The sequence below is a fragment of the Myotis myotis genome, unplaced genomic scaffold (assembly GCF_014108235.1).
Source record: "Myotis myotis isolate mMyoMyo1 unplaced genomic scaffold, mMyoMyo1.p scaffold_m19_p_2, whole genome shotgun sequence".
NCBI classification, from domain to species: domain Eukaryota; kingdom Metazoa; phylum Chordata; class Mammalia; order Chiroptera; family Vespertilionidae; genus Myotis; species Myotis myotis.
In genome coordinates this window covers 41,088,507-41,106,618 of record NW_023416324.1, presented here as the reverse complement: position 1 = coordinate 41,106,618, position 18,112 = coordinate 41,088,507, and the positions used below count along the sequence as shown (strand labels likewise).

The following is an 18,112-nucleotide window of genomic DNA, read 5'->3' as shown; positions in this document are numbered from 1 at the left end:
TTTAGTCCAGGAAAATCCATCAGATTGTTTCTTTGTGATCAGATTTGGTTTAACCACTTTTAGCAGAGATTATATTGTGAACTCAGTATATCACATTGGCAGGAATATGGTACTGAATTGTCCAACTATGGTGTATGTTGAATGTTATCATTTGGTTAGAATGGATGCCCACCAGATTTTTCCGTTGTCAAGATCTTTTTCTCTTTGTAATTACTAAGTTAACTTGAGACTGTGTGAATATAGGATTCCCCCCAAAGTTTGTTACCCAATGCTTTTAGCATCCATTGTTAATTATTACCTGAATTAATTATTACTGTGGTGATCATAAAATAGTGGGTTTCTATTTCCATTCCATCTATATCCATTAGTTGGCATTCTGTTAAAAAACAAACAAACAGAATTTTTCTTCTTCTCTTCACACCTACCTTAAAATTTTTTAAATGTAAAAATGGATTCAAATTTACTTTTATTCAATATGATATAATCCATTCTTATCACTATTCATTTTAATCATCAGAATGTCCCAAATTCAGCCAGTGAGAACCCCTTCAGGTTGGCTTCTGTGTTCTTTCTGCATACCTCTACAGGTTTTTAAAATAACTTCCTGTTTCCTGGCACAAGATGTTCCAGGTTCACTTTGTACGTTCCTTATCCTGGAATCAGCCGTTTTTCCAGAAGCATTGGTTCCATTTTTCAGGGAGTGGTGTTTAGTAAAGCTGAAAGTATTTGACCAAAGTAGGTTCCATTTTATAATTAGCATTTCATTTCTTGGATATTAGATTTTAGTCCCTGTTAAAACAAATGCATCCTAGTAAAAATTAAAATACTGAACATAATCGTCACACTTTAGGGTGAAAGTAATTAACAGCCAATTTATTTTAGAAGGATTTGGAGGCTGAGAGACTGAGGACATTGGACAAGGTGAGAGTGGGAGGGGCAATGTAGAAGTGAGATGGACCCTTGGATAAGGAAGGAAAGATAACACTAACTTCTCCTATTCCAGGCACCATCGCATACACAATTTACTTGAATCCTCACAATGATATTTATTTTTGTAAATGAGGAACTAACTTGTTCAAAGTTGCAGTGTGCATGGCAGATAAGAAGAACCAAACCCTTTCTTTATTTGACCCCAAAAGCCTCATCAGTGCCTTCCACTACCCCTTGCCATTCTCTGAGCCTTGGGCTAAGAAGACAAGGTTCACCCATTTCAAGGTTTGAGAAGGGCCAACTATGGTTGTGCTGCCTTCCCTATTCCATGTGAAGTTGCTCACTGTGACTTACGTGCATAGCCACCCTCACAAACATTGTCCTTCAGTTGAGAATAAGTTCCAAGGGTTTCTCTTTCGCTCAGGAAGGCTGTGGGAAACAATTCTATTTTAGTGTTTTCTTTCAGTGTTTTTTTTTTTTTTCAAAAAGAAAAGATAGGCATCGCAAATTGAATGCGGTCTCAGTTGGATTACTCATTACAAGTATTGCTTTTTGCCAAAAGTTAGTGTTGGTGGTGGGAAGGCCTGTTGTAGGCTTGTAAGAGATAACCGAGGCAAGCTGCCTAAAAAACAAGGTTGGGTACAAAGTCCAAAAGAACATGTTTTTTTCCCTTCTTATTGTTACCTTGGTCAGGTACCTGAACTCTTGGTTCTCTGTTTTCTCTTTGTAAAGGAGGATAATAATAGCTTGCCTGTCTGAAGAAAGGAGGCAGGATATCTAGGACAACATCAACAACCACCTATTAAGTAACTCCTCTAGATAAAACATTTCTTTTGACGCTGGAAATGTAGAGAAATATAAGGCAGTGTCTCCACCTTTATTATGCTTACCATTTGATTGGGGATGCTGGACTTGCATATATAAAAAAGGCAAATAACACAGAGACGTATTTGCAACACACCTGTGAGTATCAAAGACAAGAAAAAGGACTGATCACCAAGAACATTAGACGCTTTCCACTTAAAAATAATAATAAAATACAGTGTTCTCTTTTTTTCTACCCATGTTCTAAGAAACAAAGGAAGGAACAAAGGAAAAAGGGAATAAATGAAAGGGAAGGGAAAAGGGAAAGGAAAAAAAACACACTTTTATATTTACCTATATTTATAGGTAAATATAAAAGTCCATATTTATGTATTTTTAGTTGTTAACTTCTTATTTTCCTGTATAATTTAAAGAAAAATTCATAAAATTATAATTATAAATCTATGTTGAGTATATAATGCATAAAAATGTAATTTGTGACAATAATAACATAAAGAGAGAGATGGAGTTGTATAGGTGCAAACTTTTTATATATGATTAAAATTAAGTTGATATTTATTCAAACTAAATTGTTATAAATTAAAATGTTCACTGTAGTCCTCAGTGCAATCAACTAAGAAAATAAGTTGAAATGTGTAGAAAAACATGAGAAAGGAGTTGAAATGGTAAATATATATATATTTATATTTATATATATATACATATATATATATACACACACATACATACATGTTAAATATATATATAACTAGGTCACATCTGGAACACATGAATATGTGTATATATTTAACACCAAAGAATGCAGTCATGCAGGTATTGAGGGATAAGAAAAGGTATAAGACATATGGAAAACATAGCAAAATAGATGTCTTTTCTTATCAGCAACTAGAGGCCTGGTGCAGGGACCTCAGCCTGGCCTGTGCCCTCTTGCAATCTGGGACCCCTTGGGGGATGTTGGAGAGCTGGTTTTGACCTGATCCCTGCAGGCCAGGCTGAGGGACCCCACCAGAGCATGATCGGGCTGGAGAGGAACCGTGGGAGGGCTCCAGGGCATGTCTGGTATGTCTCATCCAGTCCGGGTTGGCCAGACCCCAGCAGCAAGCTAACCTACCAGTTGGAACATCTGCCCCCTAGTGGTCAGTGTGTGTCATAGCAGCTGGTCGAATGGTCGAACAGATACTTAGCATATTAGGTTTTTATTATATAGGATTACGTTAAATGTAAATTAAATAAAAACTCCAACCAGAATGGATTTTAAAAAAACATGATTCAACTATATACTGCCTACAAGAAACTCAGTTGAGATCCAAAGACAAGCTAGGTTGAAAAATTAAAGGATGTTCAAAGGCATTCCATGCCACGAAAAGACAGCTGGGTTACCTATATTAATATTATACAAAAATGGAAGGTAAGAAAAATTTGTTATAATAGACAAAGAAGGATATTACATAATGGCTCATTGGTTGGAGCATTGGCCTGTGCGCTGAAGGTTCAATCCCAGTCCCTAGTTGGGGCATGTGTTGGAGGCAATCAATTGGTGTGTCTCTCTCACATAGATGTTTTTTTCTCTCCCCTCTCCCCCATCTTTTTCCCTCTCCCTACTTTAAAAATAAAAGATCAATCTATCAGAAGATAATTATACACACACAGAGCCCCAAAAAGTACAAAGCAAAAAACTGACAATAAAAAGGGAAAATAGTTCAACAATAATAGTAGGACACTTATATACCCCATTTCAATAACAGGTAGAACAACTAGACAGACTAACAAGGAAGAGAAGACCTGAACAACACTATTCTCCAAGGGGGTATAAGAAACATATAGGACATTCCAACAACAGCAGAAAACACATTCTTCTTAAGTGCACATGTAACATTCTACAGAAATGACCATATCTAGGCCATAAAATGTCTCAATACATTTTAAAAGACAGAAACCATACAAAGCATTTCCTCTGAACATAATGAAATACAATTAGAAATTATTAGAAAACTCCTAGAAGAAAATATAGGGGAAAAGCTCTTGACATTGGGGTTAGCAATGATTTCTTGCATATAACACCAAAAGCACAAGAAAGAAAAGCAAAATAACACAAGTAATCAAACTGAAAAGCTTCTGCACAGCAATGGAAACAATCAACAAAGTGAAAAGGCAAACTATAGAATGGGAAAAAATATTTTAAACCATATAACTTATAAGGGGTTACTATCCAATATATACACGGAACTCCTACAATTCAAGCGCAAAATAAAACAATAACAACAAACTTGATTTAAAATAGGCAAATGAATTGATGTTTCTCCAAGGAAGACATACAAATGGCCGCATACAAGTGGTACATGAAAAGAGGCTCAACATAACTAATCATCAGGGAAATACAAATCAAAACCACAGTGAGATATCATTCCCATATGTTAGGATAGCTTTTTTAAACACACACACACACACGTACACACAACAACAACAACAACAACAACAACAACTGTTGGTGAAGATATGGAGAAATTGGAACCCCCGTAACACTGTTGGTACTTGTAAAATGCAAAATAGTACAACCTCTATGGAAAACAATAGGGAGTTTCCTCAAAAAATTAAAATTTAAATTATTGTATGATTCAGAAATCTCATTTTGAGGTATATACCCAAAAAGATTGAAATCAGGATTTCAACAAGATACATACACCCCCATGTTCACGGCAACTTTATTGACAATAGCCAATATATAGAAAGAACCTAAATGTCCATCACAGATGAATGGATAAATAAAATGGATAAGGAAAAATATATGTTATTCCACCTTTAAAAAGAAGGAAATTCTGCCATATGTAAGTTCCAGAGATGTGCAGTACTACCTTCATTTCATTGTGCCCATCAACAGATGAATGGATAAACAAAATGTGGTATATACATGCAATGGGATATTATTCAGCCTTAAAAAGGAATGAAGTACTGGTTCATGCTACAGTGTGGATGAACCTGGAAAACATTATGCTAAATGAAAGAATCCAGACATGAAAGACCACATAGTGTATGTTTGCATTCATATATGTCCAGAATGGGCGTAGAGACAGAAAGCAGATTAGTGGCTGCAAAGTGTGGTGGGAGAGGGAAATGGCCAGTGACTGCTGACAGGCACAACGTTTCTTCATGGGATGATGAAGGTATTCTGAAATTAGGATTAATGTTTGTAAAACACTGTGAATGTACCAAACACCATTATGCTAAATGAAATAAGTCATTCAGAGAAAGTTAAGTATCACATGATCTCACTCATTTGTGGAATATAATGAACAACATAAACTGATGAACAAAACTAGATCCAGAGACATAGAATCATTGAACAAACCGTCAAACCTCATAGAGAAGGGAGGGGAGGGAGAGGTAAGCAATCACCCAAAGAACTGGTATGCATATAAGCATAACCAATGGACACAGATAATGGGTGAGGTGTAAGCCTGGTCTTGGGGGCAGGGGCAGGCTGGGAGATGACAATGGAGGGAAAAGGGAACATATGTAATACTTTCAACAATAAGGAATTAAAAAAAAATGAATCCAAAGGGAATTTTATGTTCTATGAATTTTACCCCAAAGTTAAAAATACAGGAGGGGAAGTATTCAATGATTCTTCTTTTATGCCCAGCCTTATTGTAGGCATTTTCCACCTGTATTCTCATTGATCTATGGATATTTGTCCATAAACTGATCATGACTTAATTGAAGAGACTATCAAAACTTGAATCAAAACTTTACAATTTGCTCCTAAAATTTAGAATTCTACCTCTGTGAAGCAACCCCTTAACTTTCCTAAGACAGAAAAAAATGACTACATTTTATATAATGCTTCTCAAACCTTTTTCCAGCTTCTGATATTTACCCATATTATGCTTTGGTTTTTATTTTTACATTTGTTTTATTTTACAATGTGACATGTTTGTTTTATTTCTCTCTTACTAGTTTATATTTCTTCACTCACACATAGTACATGCTCAATAAAGTTTTCACTGGCCAGCTGGAATTACATATTTGGTTCCTATAAGTGTATTACATTAATGGCTCCTAAAATAGCCATGCCTGTTTGACTTGCCTGTGCAACACTCAGAATCTATTTCAAGAATGAAACTAGGTCACATCTGGGACACATGAACAATTTTAAGAAAAATTCTTTCTGAAACACAAAACTCACAATTGTATGTAAAATACAGTCAAACGCATCATGCCAAAAAGTTTTAAAGGATTAAAACTTCATTATTACACTTCTGGGTTTTGCTCTTTTACTTCATTTAATTCATTTTATAACAACAGAATGATTTACACATGCTGAAAATCAAAACAGGGAGAAAATGACAAAAAGAAAAGCAAGACATTTTACCTTTATGAGTTTTCTCAATGCTGTGGTTATCTATACATATAAAACCCTAATGTGCAAATAGACCAAACGGCGGAAAAACTGAACAACTGAACAACCAGTCGCTATGTTGTGTGCTGACCACCAGGGGGTATATGCGGAACATGGCAGGTGTCGGCCACAGTGGGATGGTGGAGCAGGTGAGTGGGGCGCCAGACCAAGGCAGAGTGCCAGTCGCTGTCATTAGGGTGAGCCTCTGGTGGTTACTGAAAATTCTTCACTCCCACGCCCTGCAGTCCCGCCCTGTGCTTGCACCTGCTGCCGGTGCCAGCCCCACTCACACTCGCAACCAGTGCCAGAGCTGCCACTCGCACCTGCTGCCAGCACCCAGCACCAGTCTGATCACTCAGCGCTGTCGGTGGTTGTGAGCGGCGGCTGCCAGCCCCAATTGCCCTCAGGGCTTCTCCAGCCCCCCTGCTCCTGAGGGGCGATTGGGGCTGGCAGCTGCTGCTCGCACCCACTGCTGACACTGGCCCCAATTGCATTGCGCTGTCAGCAGGTGCAAGCAGGGCCAGTGCAGTCAGCGCATGGGAGTGGTGGCGGCAGGAGCAGGGCTTCCAGCAGACAAGGGACTGGGGCTGTGGTGGGAGGGGCCAAGTGGGGTCACGGAGGATGGGCCAAGACCCCCCCCCCCCCATGCCCATCGCAGCCTCACAGCCACAGTTCCTTTCAAGGTGCACGAATTCGTGCACTGGGCCCTAATTTTATATAATACTAGAGGCCCGATGCATGAAGATTCATGCAAGAATGGGCCTTCCTTCCCCTGGCTGCTGGCACCGCCTTTATTCTGGCCTGGAGCCACTTTTCTGCCTTCATTCTGGCCTGGAGCTGCCTTTCTGCCTTCCCTTGCTGCCCAGAGGCCTGGAGTGGCTGGGGCAGTGCGGAACGCCTGCGTCCTGACAATGGCAACGACGCAAGCATCCCGCCCCACCCCGGCCACTCCGGGCCTGCATATGCAAATTAATTCACCAGCTCTGTTGGGTTAATTTGCATACTCACTCCTGATTGGCTGGTTGGAGGCACAAAGGTACGGTCAATTTGCATCTTTCTCTTTTATTAGTGTAGATCTGTTTGGTTATGGATACAACTTATTCACAAAGAACTAAGGCATCTCTCCTTTACTGTAAAATCATGTGTCAAAAAGGCATACACACACACAAAAAAAACTACCAATAAAGACAGTCTGAGGAATAGGGTCTCTCCTGGCCACAGTAGCACGTAGGATACTGTATAAGAGAAGCATGTGGAATGGTCTGACTTTGGTGGTTTCTAGAAACAACAGAATTTGCTGGATGCACACAAACCTTTTCTTGTACCTGTGCTAGACACTGTAAATAACAGTGGGTACTACTCTCTTTATTATTTAAGTAATTCATAAAGTTGATCCTTTTTTTGTGAAAAGGAGGCCGAATATTTCTTTTCTGATGGCACGTTATTTGAAAAATGTAAATCATCCCCAAAATGCTTAAGCAGGTGCTAACACTAGCCATTCCATTAATTCAGGTGTGCCTGCTTATTACTACCCTATACCCAGGACCTAAAATGGTACAAAGAAAAAGCTCTTTGCTGCACCATTTCTCTTTGAATTTCATTAAAACCTAGAACTATATTTTACATCTTCATAAATGCTAGCCTTTGGTTGTTGTTTTTCAGGTTAATGAGCTGATTAATCCTGATCCCCCTTCTTTCTTCTGTTTATATTCCATATTAGGGAAAGAGGGTTATCTGATGGAAAGGACTTGGTCTCATGTCTCAAATTGTTGTGAAGCTCTCCCTTATGCTGTCTTATACCACTTACTTCAGATTTATTGGCATTTATTGGCATTTACCCTATATAATAGAAGGGTAATATGCAAATTGACCCTAACAGCAGAACAACCAGGAATGAACTGTCACTATGACATGCACTGACCACTAGTGGGCAGATGCTTAATGTAGGAGCTGTCCCCTGGTGGTCAGTGTGCTCCCACAGTGGTGCACCGCTCAGTCACAAGTGGGCTGACGGCTACGAGTGCAGTGGCAGTGGTGGGAGCTTCTCCCGCCTCGGCAGCGGTAAGGATATCTGAGGCTTAGCTGGCAGGTGGACATCCTCTGAGGCCTCCCAGGCTGCCAGAGGGATGTCTGACTGCCAGCTTAGGCCCGATCCTCCGGGGAGCAGGCCTAAGCCAGCAGGTGGACATCCCCCAAGGGGTCCCAGACTGTAAGAGGGCACAGGCTGGGCTGAGGGACACTCCCCTCCCACAAGTGCACAAATTTTTGTGCACCGGGCCTCTAGTCTACTATAAAGAGTACCTGGCTCTGGAGTTGGCCCGTAGTGGGGGCTCAAAAATGGAACTCTGTTCCTTTCCTTTTCCATCTTGTTATAAATATTCCTTGTATGACTCAAAGCCCTGGCCAGGAACAGAATACATGCTCACATTGGATTCTGATGAGAATTTAACGAAGGGATTACTTACAAGAGTATGAACAGGGTTGAGAAAACCAACAAATGATCCCGAGGCATCTAGGGATAGTGACATCAAGAAGCCTTTATTTCCTTCTGCCCAAAGAAGTGAGGGGAGGCAGCAGTCTTGGAGCTTGCTGAGAGCCAGCACTAGGGAAGGCCACTGCCCTTCGGGAGCTGTAGTCACAAAAGGAACAGCCTCCCTTAGACTCTTGGCATTGAGGCAGTGGAGAGATGTTATTTCTTGTTGGCTGCACTGAACAGGAAGTCAAGGGCGAAGAGAGCCTAGGTAGTGCAGTTTGCAGGGTCATCCTCCTAGGGCATAGAGCAGGGAAGAGAAGTGAGGGGAATGGATGTAGATGATGAAAGGAAAAAGAAAGAGCATGCTCACTTCATAATTTAACTTAGAACTATTCATAAAGCAGTATTATCCAAATTTAACAGGCGAAGACATTGATATGTCAAGTTTTAATTGCTCAAAGTCACAATTGCTACTAAATAGCTGACCTAGGATTGAAATTCATGTCTTCCCATTCCCTTTCTTTCTTTCTTTCTTTCTTCCTTCCTTTCTTTCTTTCTTTCTTTCTTTCTTCTTTCTTTCTTTCTTTCTTTCTTTCTTTCTTTCTTTCTTTCTTTCTTTCTTTTTTTATTTCGGAGAGGAAGGGAGAGGGAGAGAGAGAGAGAGAGAGACATAAGTAATGAGAGAGAATCATTGATCCTGCATCCCCCGCACTGGAGATTGAGCTCCCAACCCAGGCATGTGCCCTGACTGGGAATTGAACCGTGACCTCCTGGTTCATAAGTTGACACTCAACCACTGAGCTATGCTTGCCAGGCCATTTCTATTCTTTTATACCAAAATGTCTTCCATGCATATGACTCATCTCATATTGTTGGCAATGTGAATCTTGTGAATGATTATGTCTTACATTTTAAATTTGTCTATTAGAAATTTCAGAGTCAGATTTTAAGCCCTCTTAGCTAAGTGTGCTGGATTTTATGGCTTGCATTTCTCATGGACCTTACCTCACTATTTGATCTTACTTTACTTTCATCCTGATTTCTTTATTTTTTTTTTATATTACATATATTTTCTTCCATGTCTTTTTTGAAGAGGTGAAGAATAGACAATGAATAGTGAGTAGCTAGGTAACCTTGGGCCTATACTTAGTCTTTTTCCTAACAAAAAGTCATGACTGTCCCTGTATAGGCACTGCTAACCCCTCACCTCCACCCTCAAGCACACACATATATAATATTTGCTCTAAAGTTGGTTTTACTAACATAGTCTTATTCAACAAAGTGCCCCCAGCAGCCATTACCAATCCATTAGTATTGGCAGGGGAGTTGAAATGTATTTGCTAGGCTTGCTATAAAATGACCAGGAAATTAACTGGTGATACTACAGTATCTTTAATATGGAAATGCCCTATGGAGATAGTGGCTTCCATATTTAATAGACAGCCTGAGAGCCTTTTACTCAAGCTTCTTGTCTGTGAAGAACATCACTATAGTCTGACTGTTTCCCATATTCCAAGTACTTTAGTAAAGGAAAGACAAGCAATATGTGAATGCATTTCCTCTCCAAATAATTAATTTTCCTTCTCCAGACTCAAATGTGTGGCATTATTCCAAGGATATCACAATGGTTATTTTTTAAAGTGCTGTGCTATTTGTTTTTATCATCCTAGATAAATGCCTATTTGGCCTTATTAATAGAGTTAGCTCCGCTAAAGCTGTTGGGTCACAATTCCATTATCTAACATCCGGAGGCAGCACTACAACGCCATTTAGGAGAGAGTGGAATTCATTTAAGCAATTCAAGACTTGGATCCCATTCAAGACCATTTAGTGAAAGTCCCAAAGGATTGTTATCAAGGAGCCTTGCCCATAAAGTCATAATGTCATGGAGCAGAATAACGATCAATGTATTGACAATAGCAGTTTCTTCGAGTTCTATATTTGTAGGTTATAATGTTCTCACCTGTATTGTTGCGTAAGTCCAAAATAAAGGTTTAACAAGTTCTCTTTCACACACGTCTATGTGTATGTAAATATATAATCAAAATAGGAGATTCATCTTTCCAAACTCTTGAATTGTTCACCTTCTACTCTGTCTCTTGAAACTCAAGTGTATTGGCCTGTGAGCTCTGATAATGAGGAATGACATTTCTTTACTCAAGCTGACAGCCTGGGCACTTTCCCTTTCTCCCTCATGTCAAGTTCAGTAGACTTTGACATTGACACGGGTGAGGTTGTTTCTCCTTCAGAAACCAGCTATAATTTGATATGTTTGAGAATTAAAATTAAGCACACGTCCAAGATTCTGACCCCTTTCAATATAGAATCATTCCTGATATTGTTCTTTTCCATGTCCTTTCCACTTCTCCAGTTGTCAAAGGTGAACAATGAACACTTTGATGAGGTTTCGACCTTTTAAAAATTGCTTTCCTATATATTATGTCATCGTCTTTCCATATCATTCTGTATAGTAGATCTCGTGATTCTCGCTTCACCAATGAAGACATGAAAGTCTGACATTCAGCAGTAGACAAACTCGGGGTGGGGGAAGGGGCACAGTCAGCTGTTCCAATGCTGCCAGAGGTCAGTGGTGTTCACCATGCATTAATGATTCAAAAATATCTGTTGCTCGTCTCAGTGTGTCCATCACAGTACCAGACATTGTGAGGGTGACATAGATATTCAGAACAGCTCAGAACATGTCTTCTTTGCTCCAGGAGGAACTTATAGGCACTAAGTTCTTCTTACCTCTAGCCCTTCCCAAGTGCTATTTCCTTTGCCTGGATGATTCTTCCTAACCTTCCTTAACTCTTCCTCACTTCTCTAGACTCCATGAAGGGGGCATCAGTTTAGTCACTGCTGTGTTCCCTGTGCCTAGCACTGTGCTTTGTACATGGTAAACGCTCCATCAGTATTTGTTGCATGACTGTTTGAACTTGGCATGTTATCTTGCTGTCCCTTGCTTCTCCTGTGGTCATTACAATTCCTTGGTGTCCTGTTGCAATTATAATTCAAGTTTCTCCTGCACTTGGAGTCATTATGGCCATTCTGCTTCTGACTTTGAAATAAACTACTAAAAAGTAGGTCCTATAGGTGGTCTTTCTCTGTGAGAATTTGTATTGAAAATCTGCCTAGACCCACTGCCAGTTCAAAATAGGAAGCATTGATCAGAAACAACACTGGGAACTAATCATAAAGTCTGATAGGATTTGCCAGTTTAATTTACAAAAATTAACCAGTTTGCCCTGGCAGTGTAGCTTGGTTGGTTGGAGCGTCGTCCTATACACGGGTTCAATTCCTAAGCAGGGTACATAACTAGGTTTGCAGGTTTGATTCCCAGTCGGGGTATGAATAGGAAGCAACAGACCTATGTTTCTCTTTCACCGATGTTTCTCTCTCTCTCTCTCTCTCTCTCTCTCTCTCTCTCTCTCTCTCTCCTCTCTCTCTCCTCCCCTCCCCTCTCTCTCTCTTTCTCCCCCCCCTCTCTATATAAAAAAAAGACATATTCTCAGGTGAGGACTTAAAAAATTAACCAGTTTTTAACTTTTCTACTAGAAATAATAGAATTATAAATTATGCCCTATTTGTAAGTCCAGTCTTACAGCTACATTGTTGATATTCAGCATTTAATATCTAGGGCAGAGTTAGAATAAAATTATTGCTTCCAAAGTGAGTAAAACACACATTTAAAAGATTTAATAGGAGGAAATGTCATAAATCCATTCAAATACTCTGATGTTATATAGATAAAGGAAATATTTAACATTATGAAACTTTGTTATCATCATCATCCTCCTCCATTCAAACATCTTTACATTTCTGGCATGAACATGGGGTCTGGAAGATAGTGTGTATTCAACAAATGTTTCTGAAATGAATGAATACACATACTATGACTGATACTTGACAAGAACTTTACAGCATGCAAAGTGAACAGTTTTCAGGCCATTATACCATTTGAACCTAATAACAACCCAGCCAGCTGGACAAAGGAATGATTACTAACTCTATCTTAAAAATGAAAAAAAAAAAGAGCAAGCCAGAGGGATTAACTGATTTGTCTAAGTTCACACATAACTAGTGTGTGATAGGGTTCCCACTCACACCCAAGGCCTTGTGACTCCAAGTCTAGATGCTATTCTGGCTTGCCTTTCACACATACATTTATGTATGGTGTAAGGACAGACTTCCTTAACATGTTAAATGGCACTCAATATATTTTCAAATATTGGAATGCAATTGTTCTATTTTTTTAAAATTAGAGAATCACTAACCTAAATAAACATAGACATCATTAAAACAAATTTAGGGCCTGAAAATAAATGAACACATTGTCTTGGGACTAAAATGAGAGGAAACCACCGGGTGTGTGGGATAAAAATAACCATGCTGTTAGGGAACTGTCAGCCTCTCTTAGTCTGAAGGAGTGAATAATTATCACTAGAGGAAAAAGAAAATAAACCATAATTAAGCCACGGTGGTAATAGTGCTCCTTTAGGGATAATTATTTTTCTTTATTGCCTTCTAACAGTACTACTCTATAGATGATATAGAACGTTCTATTCTTATTTTTATAGTTATATTTGATCCATGAATTTTAAAACCTATGCTTTTGAGAAACAAATTGTTTTCTTAATCTGATTTAAACTTAGTAAAACCTTTAGATTTTACAGGAGACCCTATAAACATTTTTAAACAACCACTGACTCATTATTTAACAAAAACAACAGACCGTTGTTAATTCATTTAGCCCAACAATCAATAAACATCTAAAAACTGTTCAGTAATGGGAGCTGTGAGAGAGACAGAGTGGCCCGGTTGAGGGTGGCTCTGTGTTACTGGAATTCTCCTGCAGAGGCTGGTAGTTGAGCCAAAGAGAAAATTCCAGAATTGAGTTGTAGGATGGGCTTCTTTCTTTGTTACTTTTTGGAAATTTTGTAACTGTCCTAATTTCAAAAAAAAAGTCTTCAATTTGCCTACAATAAAATTACAGGTATAATAAAATAAACAACCCTAGCATTCACTGAGGGCAACCAATCAGGAAAAGAGAAATCTTTTATCAAGAATTCACAGCTGAGGAAAGTACAATTTGGTGAGTATACAATGTAGTCCTGAGCTAAAGAGGGGAACATTATTCTTAAAACTTAGTGGAGCCTGGAGCTCTGTGAGGCATTGGGTAGAAGCCTGGCCCTGGAAAAAAGTTTGACTGAAATAACTAATGTACATAACAGCGTATGTCTCAGCGAAAATGCACCAGTATCCCCGCTATGAGCTCGTTTTATAGATATCCTTAGTGCCATCCAAACACTGGGAAGACAAGACTGTGGACCAGGTTTAAGTTTCCTGAAGATGACTACCAGCAGAGAAATGCTTCTATAGGAGGTGGGATGGGGGTGGGGGGGCTGAGAAGTCGGGGAGGCTCCCACTTCACATGCCTCCATTTCTATGTGAATGGGGATGCCCTTCCTTCCCCTATTTAAAACCCTTCTGTGGCAAACTATTGCATTCATGACAAAATCTGAAATCTTTACCATGGCTTCAAGGCCCTCACTCACTTGCTCCCACCACAATGGACCTCTTTCAGTTCTTCAGTTCCATTGAGCTCTTTTAACTTGATGCTTCTTCAGATGTGGCTCCTTCCACCTGAAATGCTGTCACCTGACTAATTCCTGTTCATTCAATAGATGTTGGCCTAAGTATTCTTGCTTCAGAGAAGACCACTCTGACCTCCACCTCACACCATTTGTCTTAAATCAAACCTATAATGCATTTACATAGAATATGGCACTTTTCTTCATGGCATTTATAACAACCTATTTGGACTTGTATTTCCTACTAGTGGCCCATTGCACAAAGATTCATGCACTAGGCTTTCCTTCCCCTGGATGTCGGCACCGGTTTTCCTCTGGTACCTGGGACCCAGGCCTTTGGTCCGGCCACAGCAGTGAGGCTTGGCTTCTCCACTGCGGCTGCTCCCAGTCCCTCCTTTTTTTTTTCCCCAGCTCCCCGAGCGGAGCCCAGAGCAGGCTGGAAGCTTGGGCCCCCGGCAACCCGGGCCCCCGGCAACCCAAGCCCCCAGCTACTCCTTGAGTGGGGTCCAGACCTGGCAGGAAGCTTCGCTTCCTCCGTCACCAGGAGAAACCCAAGCTTCCTGCTCACTCCAGCTCCGTGGCTGTCACCATCTTCAATCGTCTTCAGTATTCACTCTGCACCTGTGTATGCAAATTAACCTCCATCTCTGTTGGGTTAATTTGCATATTTGCTCTGATTGGCTGGTGGGTGTAGCGGAGTGGCAGAGTGATGGTTAATTTGCATGTTTCTCTTTTATTAGTGTTGATGGTATATATGTGAGTTAGTATCCATGCACTCATAAATGTTCTGGAACTGACCACTGAGAGGGCCTAGAAGTATAGCTAGCACCCATGTGTTGGTTTCTAACAAGGTTCCCTGGAGAACGACTGAGTCTAAGGCTGAGGCAGGAAATACACAGGAGGAGCCTGATGCATCTTGTAGTGACAGGAAACAAAGAAATGCTTTTAAACATGGTGACATGTGAAAAGGACACAGTAGTCAAACTGGAATAGCTCCCAGGAGCCAAAACTGGAACAATTTGAGAAACATCTATAAGTAAATAATGATAGTACTGGATTATAACCTAAAGAATAAAAGAAACATCTATGAATCCATACTGATATAAATGATTGAATAAATGAGTAAATAACTGGAAGGGACAAATGTTTCCTATAGAAGAATTACAAATAATAAATATAGTTGCTCCCTGCTCCAGGAAATAGAGCTTAATTCCTCTCCCCTGGAGTGTGCGTGAGACTTAGTCACTCACTTCTAAGTAACAGGATGTGAAAAGAGAAAAAATAGTAACTTTACAGTAAAGAAATCTGACATAGGCTACCTTCACTCAGTGATTAAGGTTAACGTCACCGGTGGTAAATCGTGTTTATAGCATGTATCCTTGACATGACATGATGAGAAGGGCAAGCCACCTTTATATTATTCACCCCCCAAATCCATAACTCCAGTTTATTTTGAGAAAGCATCAGGAAACCCAAATTGAGGGATTTCCTACAAAACACCTGACCATCAATTTTCAGGAGCGTTGAGGTCATAAACAACAAAGGAATTCTGAGAAGCTGTTGACTAAATGCAATGTCCTGCCTGGGATCCGGGACAAGAACACCAGAGGGAAAACTGGTAAAGTCTATTGAAGTCTGTAGTTCAGTTAATAGTATTGTACCCATGTCAATGCTAGGAGAAGCAAGAGGCAATGTGTATGGAGACTCTCTACCATTTCTAACTATTCTATGAAACTATAATTACTTAAAAATGAGAAGTTAAAAACATTTTCTCCCCCTACCAGTGGTTCTCAATCTTCTTAATGCCGCGGCCCTTTAATACAGTTCCTCATGTTGTGGTGACCCCAAATTATAAAAATCATTTTCGTTGCTACTTCATAAGTGTAATTTTGCTACTGTTATGAATCGTAATGTAAATATCTGAAATGCAGGATGTATTTTCATTGTTCACGACCCACAGGTTGAGAATCGCTGCATAACTCCATGAGCAGGGATCATCTCTGTAGTGATACTGTATGTCCAGTCCAAACAGGGATGGATGCTGGATACGACTGTGGGCTCTGGAGCCTGGCTGCAGGCTTGGATCCTGGCTCTGTCACTTGTGAACTATGTTACTAGCAAGTTTCCCAAATATCAGTTTTCTCATCTATAGAAAGGAATATAAGGCGGTTGTGACACTGCTTCATAGGTGTGAAACACACACAGCTGTGCAGTGTTAGTTATTATTGATAGAATTCCCATTTACTATGTATCACTGTTGAATGAATGAATGACAAAAGATTTTTTGCTGAGAGAATTACAAGTCAATTAAAGTCAGGAAGAACAAAGGAGGCAAGAACATACAATGGAGCCAAGATAGTCTCTTCAATAAATGGTGTTGGGAAAATTGGACAGATATATGCAATAAAATGAAACTAGACCACCAACTTACACCATACACAAAAATAAACGCAAAATGGATAAAGGACTTAAATGTACGACAGGAAACCATAAAAATTCTAGAAGAATACAAAGGCAACAAAATCTCAGACATATGCCGAAGCAATTTCTTCACTGATACAGCTCCTAGGGCACTTGAAACTAAAGAGAAAATGAACAAATGGGACTACATCAAAATAAAAAGCTTCTGCACAGCAAAAGAAACCATCAACAAAACAACGAGAAAACCCACTGTGTGGGAAAACATATTTGCCAATGTCATATCTGATAAGGGCCTAATCTCCAAAATTTATAGGGAACTCATACAACTTAACAAAAGGAAGATAAACAATCCAATCAAAAAATGGGCAAAGGACCTAAATAGACACCTTTCAAAGGAGGACATTCAGAAAGCCAAGAGACATATGAAAACATGCTCAAAGTCACTAATCATCCGAGAGATGCAAATCAAAACAACAATGAGGTACCATCTCACACCTGTCAGACTGGCTATCATCAACAAATCAACAAACGACAAGTGCTGGAGAGGATGTGGAGAAAAAGGAACACTTGTGCACTGCTGGTGGGAATGCAGACTGGTGCAGCCACTATGGAAGACAGTATGGAGTTTCCTTAAAAAACTGAAAATGGAACTCCCATTTGACCCTGTGATCCCACTTCTAGGAATATATCCCAAGAAACCAGAAACACCAATCAGAAAGGATATATGCACCCCTATGTTCATAGCAGCACAATTCACCATAGCTAAGATCTGGAAACAGCCTAAGTGCCCATCAGTAGATGAATGGATTAGAAAACTGTGGTACATCTACACGATGGAATACTATGCTGCTCTAAAAAGGAAGGAACTCTTACCATTTGCAACGTCATGGATGGAACTGGAGAGCATTATGCTAAGTGAAATAAGCCAGTCAATGAAGGAAAAATACCACATGATCTCACTCATTCATGGATAATAGAGACCATTATAAACTTTTGAACAATAATAGATACAGAGGCAGAGCTGCCTCAAACAGATTGTCAAACTGCAGCAGGAAGGCTGGGGAGGGTTGCGGGGCAGGAGGTAGGGGGGTAAGAGATCAACTAAAGGACTTGTATGCATGCATATAAGCATAACCAGTGGACATAAGACATTGGGGGGTAGGGGAGGCTAGGGGACTGTCTTGGGCGGGGGGATAAAATGGACACATATGTAATACCCTTTGTAATACTTTAAGCAAAAAAAAACAAAAAAAAACAAAAACAAAAAAAAAAACAAACAAACAAAAAAAAAAAACAAAAAAAAAAAAAAAAAAAAAATAAAGTCAGGAAGAGAGAGTGTTTGAAGAATTTTAGGGTACAGAGTAGTATGAATGGAATTGGGGCTCCATAAGGCACAGTTAATAGATTGGCATAAGGATGGCAAAGCGTAAGGATAAAGCCTGGGAATGAAGCAGGGAGCAATACTGACATGGAAGT

The 18,112-nt window shown here is 39.7% G+C and overlaps 1 long non-coding RNA gene across 1 annotated transcript; it reads right to left on the bottom strand.

Moving 5' to 3' along the window:
* Positions 1-227: 227 nt before the first annotated feature.
* Positions 228-9,152, bottom strand: LOC118677181. Its single transcript, XR_004974345.1, has 3 exons — positions 8,617-9,152; positions 1,821-1,891; positions 228-789 (listed from the first exon to the last, which is right to left on the bottom strand). It is a non-coding gene; the product is annotated as an uncharacterized LOC118677181 (long non-coding RNA).
* Between the last annotated feature and the right edge of the window lie 8,960 nt (positions 9,153-18,112).